Source organism: Brachyhypopomus gauderio, chromosome 8 (assembly GCF_052324685.1).
Source record: "Brachyhypopomus gauderio isolate BG-103 chromosome 8, BGAUD_0.2, whole genome shotgun sequence".
NCBI classification, from domain to species: Eukaryota; Metazoa; Chordata; class Actinopteri; order Gymnotiformes; family Hypopomidae; genus Brachyhypopomus; species Brachyhypopomus gauderio.
The window spans coordinates 19,641,197-19,647,012 of NC_135218.1; the positions used below are offsets into that span (position 1 = coordinate 19,641,197).

Consider the following 5,816-nt stretch of genomic DNA (forward strand, 5'->3'; position numbering starts at 1 on the left):
AGATGTTATATTGTGTTTGGTCTTTCTGGATTTCACTAACAGTTTGCATGTCAGTCCAAACTGATGTGAGTGTGTGTGTGTGTGTGTGTATGTGTGTGTGTGTGTGTGTGTGTGTGTGTGTGTGTGTGTGTGTGTGTGTGTGTGTGTGTGTGTGTGTGTGTGTGTGTGTGCGTGTGAGAGAGAGAAAGAGAGAGAGAACCTGTAATTGGATCTTGTAGATGATATTTCACTCTTGCAGCAGGATGCAAACGTGCACAAACACATATACACACATACACACACACACACACACACACACACACACACACACACACACACACATACACATAAATGTGTCCCAGCAGGTGTGTATGTCACATATCTCATGAGTGTTTATACATTCAGATGCAAAAAGACAAAACTATTACCTCTTGTTGTTTGCCTGTGTGTGTGTGTGTGTGTGTGTGTGTGTGTGTGTGTGTGTGTGTGTGTGTGTGTGTGTGTGTGTGTGTGTGTGTGTGTGTGTGTGTGTGTGTGTGCGCGCACATGTCTGTGTCTATAGGTCTATAGCCTTACTGTTCATCACCAGAGGACATCTATCAATAATCATTAGGGCTCATTAATCTTTAATCTTGTAGACTGGAGGTTTGGTTCATTGTAAAATCCTTTAGTTAATGGGGGGACACTGTCCCTCTTGTGGGAGTAATTGAGCGTGTTTGTACCCAGAGTGTTTATGCCAAACCAACACACAGGTTGATGTGGAAAGATGAGATGTGTATGAAGTTCAGTGGCTTAATGATTATCAGTTTAACGCCCAACACACAGTTCAATCTGCTCTTACAGCTCGGGCTGTAGCGCTGCATGTAGGTAATGAAGTATTGTAACCCTGATTAAAGAGAGAGTAGAATCAACAATCAACATCATGTATACAGCTCATTTATACATATTCAGCACATTTACACCATAAAGTAAATAACAGTTACAAGGAGAATGTTTATTTTCTTTCCGCATGAACAGATCTGTAACTCATCCTGTTTATACTGTAATACACAGATGACAAAAGCCAAAAAAAAAAGCTTGAACTTCGACATACAAAATCAGGGTCCATATCGTCTCATATTTGGGCACATATTGTCTCGTATGTGGGTCCATATTGTCTCGTATGTGGGTCCATATTGTCTCGTATGTGGGTCCATATTGTCTCGTATGTGGGTCCATATTGTCTCGTATGTGGGTCCATATTGTCTCGTATGTGGGTCCATATTGTCTCGTATGTGGGTCCATATTGTCTCGTATGTGGCTCCTCTCTGGCCAGACAGCGGGAGAAGGACCTTCTGGAGTGACGTATCCACCCTGTCATGCTCCCCCATCAATGTCACCACCAGCTTCCTCCATCACCTGGAGGAGGCATATGAAACCACCTCCATGCCAAAAAGTCCTCAAGGACTGAGGAAAGGAGAGTTTGGTGGAGGTGAAGCACAATAAATCATGGGTGTTATTGAGCAACCCGCTGGAAACCACAACAGATTTGGACTGATCTGGTCCATGGCCATAGTGATGGAGAATGAGCATGTTGTCCTCTGCGTTGAGGAAGGCTCACTAATTGGATGTTGCTGAAGGTGACATTGTGAGTGATGGTGAGCTGATAAAAGTATGATAAAAGTATGTTATTGTTTGCTCTGGCCGTGTTGATGATGGTCTCTTTCTATTCTGGGATTAATAGCCTTCTTCTTGTCCCATTAAGGGGTAATCTAGCAGTTCTGCAAATACATGATTTGAACATTTTACTTTATCTGCATGAAATGCAATTTTACTGTAAGTTACTGTAACTACTGATATGGTACTACAATAGAGTAGTACAGTAGTATACATAGTTCGGTTCTGTGAGTTCAGTAGTATGTATAGATGATAGGTCCGTCTGGATGAGGCAACAGAGTAGCAACACAGATTAGGCTGGCCCATTTGCCTACAGTGAATTCAACTCGTGGTTGATCACATGGTCATGACCACACGATCAACCGTAGAGGCTCTGGTCTCTTCCGTTATGGTTGCTCATCCTCTTCCTCATTCTCATCCTCTTCATTATCATCTCTGTGCAGTATTGGACTCCACTGTTGTGCAAACCAAGATATGCTACTTGTGGCTTCTTTATAGGACTCAGGTTGTTATTACTAAATATTTATACACATTAGCTAGCAGTGTTTTGTCTGTCTGGGCTGGGTTTGGGTTTGTCTGTCAAGACTGGTTTTGGGTTTGTCTGTCAGGACAGGGTTTGGGTTTGCATGGGTTTTGATAATTGGTACATGGGTGGGGCATTTACATGGCAGTGTTTTCCAAAAGAAGCATGTAAGGAACTGTATTTAATATTTTGCAAAAAGTGTTTAGAATTCCTGAATGAGTGTAAGGCAGAGAATGTGCTTAAGGTTTAGTGCACCAGGTCAATAGATAGACTACATGAGTTAGTGCTGTTTGTATGTTTGTTTACCTTACCAGGAGTCACCCAATCACAGAGTTTCATCATGACACCTCCCAAAGTTCCTGCTCCAAACGGATGTCTTTATTCCCCCATACCAATCACATCCGGAAGCAGAACCAGCTACATGTCTCTGAGCCCCAATCAGCCATGGCCACGTCCACCACGTCCATGATGGAGTCCAAGCTGCATTTCTGCGTGCTTGTGGAAGGACGGTCCTGGTCGCCAAGCAGCCCTGGTTGCCTTAGTTACGTGGTTGGGGAGTGACTTCACCTTCACCCTCTGGTGACTGAGTGAATAACAGTGTCACATCTGTGATAACCATGATAACATATTTACCTCAGGCTCCTTTGCACTACCATCTATTTACAGGACTTCAGAGACACTTCATCAAGCCCCAGAGGCAGAGCAAATTAAGGGAGGCTTGATTAAACTTAGACAGCCAGGCTGCCACTTCTGTGTGAATAAGGACTTTTCTTGATTGAGGAGGTCATGTGCATTTGCACATCACTCAGACATGTGTCAGTGCCTCACTGCTTAGGGTTGATCTCCACCACATCTGGATCTCCTCACCTCCACACCTCCACAACTTCACACCTCCACACCTCCACATCTCTAAACCTCCACACCTCCACAACTTCACTCCTCCACACCTCCACATTTCTAAACCTCCACATCTCCAGACCTCCACACCTCCACAACTTCACACCTTCACACCTCCACATCTCCAAACCTCCACACCTCCACATCTCCAGACCTCCACAACTTCACACCTTCTCACCTCCACATCTACTGACCTCCAGACCTCCACACCTCAAGACCTCCAGATCTCTACACCTCCACACCTTCACACCTCCAGATCTCCACACCTCCAGATCTGCACATCTCCACACCTCCACATATCCACACCTCCACACCTTCACGCCTCCACACCTCCAGATATCCACACCTCTACACCTCCACACCTCCACACCTCCTGACCTCCACACCTCTACACCTCCACACCTCCAGATCTCCACACCTCTACACCTCCATACCTCCAGATCTCCACACCTCCTGACCTCCACACCTCTACACCTCCACACCTCCAGATCTCCACACCTCTTGACCTCCACACCTCCACACCTCCAGATCTCCACACCTCCTGACCTCCACACCTCCACACCTCCAGACCTCCAGACCTCCAGATCTCCACACCTCTTGACCTCCACACCTCCAGATTTCCACAACTCCCTACCTCTACACCTCCACACCTCCACAACTCCAGATCTCCACACGTCCTGACCTCCACATCTCCACAGCTCTACACCTCCAGATCTCCACACCTCTACACCTCCACAACTCTACACCTCCAGATCTCCACACCCCTACACCTCTACACATCTACACCTCTACATATGCACTTAAGGTGAATCATTTATTCAACAGGAAAACCTTGTAGGTACAACTGCTGACTCTCGTATTGTGTTGCTGTAGTATCTTCTGACTCCTCCCACACGTGTTCCGTGATCTGTATCTGACCACAGGACCTGCTGCTGACTGGACATTTTTTGGGCAGTTGGACCACCTTTAGCCCAACAGTCACTCTGAGATATGTAACAAATACAGGAAGTGATTCTGTGCCTGGTATCAGCAATCAAATCAACCCTCAAATCAACCCTCAAATCTGCACTCAAATCAGCAGTGGATGTGTAGGCTGACAGCCCTCAGTAATGGATACGGTGCAGATGGACATCCTCTCAGTAACTGAACGGGGTGGAAGGTTTAAACACTTGTGAATGGGTTACAGTGTGTTGCTCCAACCTGTAAAAATGCTCTGGCAAGACAGTTGTGTGCAAGTGTCCAGTGTTACTCAAAGCCAGTGTGAGCTGAGAGTCGATCGAGGGTTGCCCTCCTCACCTTTAAAAGACACTATTGCCAGAGACATCAGTTTTGTATTGTTTATGATTTTTGTAATCAGAAGTAATGTTTACTTTCTACACGTAAAAAAATACATATAACGCATCATAATGACACGAGTCACACTTTACTGCCATCACTTATGCACACAGTGTACTTTACATATGGAACATATACATTTTTGTTTATCTACATTCCCACCCATAATGCATTCTGTGTGAGCTGTGTACAAATTGCAAATCATCGGCTACAAATGTATATAGTGTTTTGATATATATGTCCATTGATATATATTTTTATGTATAGTGTTTTCAATTATATTCTATTTTTATTCTATTTCATCCTTACTTTTACTTAAGCTGCTGTAATGAACAAGGTGATCCCTGAGGTGGGATCATTAAAGTCTTATCTTATCTTATCTTATCTTATATTATATTATTTTATCTTATCTTATCTTATCTTATCTAAACATAATTTATCAATGCGATCTTGTCATAACTATGGGCATGAAAACTTATATTTAACATCACACTTTAGATCTCTCTAAGTGCATCTACCTCTCACACTCCCTCTTTCTCTCATTCTCATTCTCTCTCTTATTCTTTTCCCTTTCTCTCCCTCTATCTCTCACATTGCCTCTCTTTCTTCTTCTCACTCTCTCACTCTCTCTCTCACACACTCCCTCTCACACACTCTCACTCTCTCACACTCCCTATATCTCATTCTTGTTCTCTTTCTTTCTCCCTCCATCTCTCCCTCCATCTCTCACAATCCTTGTCTCTCTCATTCTCTGTGTCTTTTTTCTCCCTCCCTCTCTCTCTCTAACCTCTCTGACCACTCTTCCTTGTCTCTTCTACACCACACACCTCATGAAATATTTAATGTGCTCCTGAGTGACTGACCTCTTCTCGTCTCATTTCTTCTCCTTTTCACTCCTTTCTTCTCATCTCTCTTCTTTTCCATTCACTTTTTCATCCATCCATTCCTGCTGTCCTGTCAACTTCATTCTATTCCCGGTCCACTATTTTGCCACTTATTTGCTTTTCACACCTTTTCTCCACTTTTCCTCTACTCTTCCCTCCCCTCATTTCTCCCCTCCTCTCCTCCCTCTCTCCCCTCCTTTCCTCTCCTCCTCCCTCCCCTCATTTCTCCCCTCCTCTCTGCTCCTCTCTCCCCTGCTTTCCTCTCCTCTTCCCTCCCCTCATTTCTCCCCTTTTCTCTTCCCCTCTCTCCGCTCCTTTTCTCTCCTCTTCCCTTCCCTCATTTCTCCCCTCCCCCCTCATTTCTCCCCTCTCTTCTCCTCTTCCCTTCCCTCATTTCTCCCCTCCCCCCTCATTTCTCCCCTCTCTTCTCCTCTTCCCTCCCCTCATTTCTCCCCTCCCCCCTCATTTCTCCCCTCTCTTCTCCTCTTCCCTTCCCTCATTTCTCCCCTCCCCCCTCATTTCTCCCCTCTCTTCTCCTCTTC

At 44.9% G+C, this 5,816-nt stretch overlaps 1 long non-coding RNA gene across 1 annotated transcript in view; it reads right to left on the reverse strand.

Annotated features, from left to right (window-relative positions):
- The window catches only part of LOC143521810 (uncharacterized), an 11,039-nt gene extending 5,642 nt beyond the window's left edge, over nt 1-5,397 (reverse strand). The window contains exon 1 of the long non-coding RNA XR_013132849.1: nt 5,254-5,397. This is a non-coding gene — a long non-coding RNA (uncharacterized LOC143521810). The remainder of the gene's footprint in view (nt 1-5,253) is intronic.
- Between the last annotated feature and the right edge of the window lie 419 nt (nt 5,398-5,816).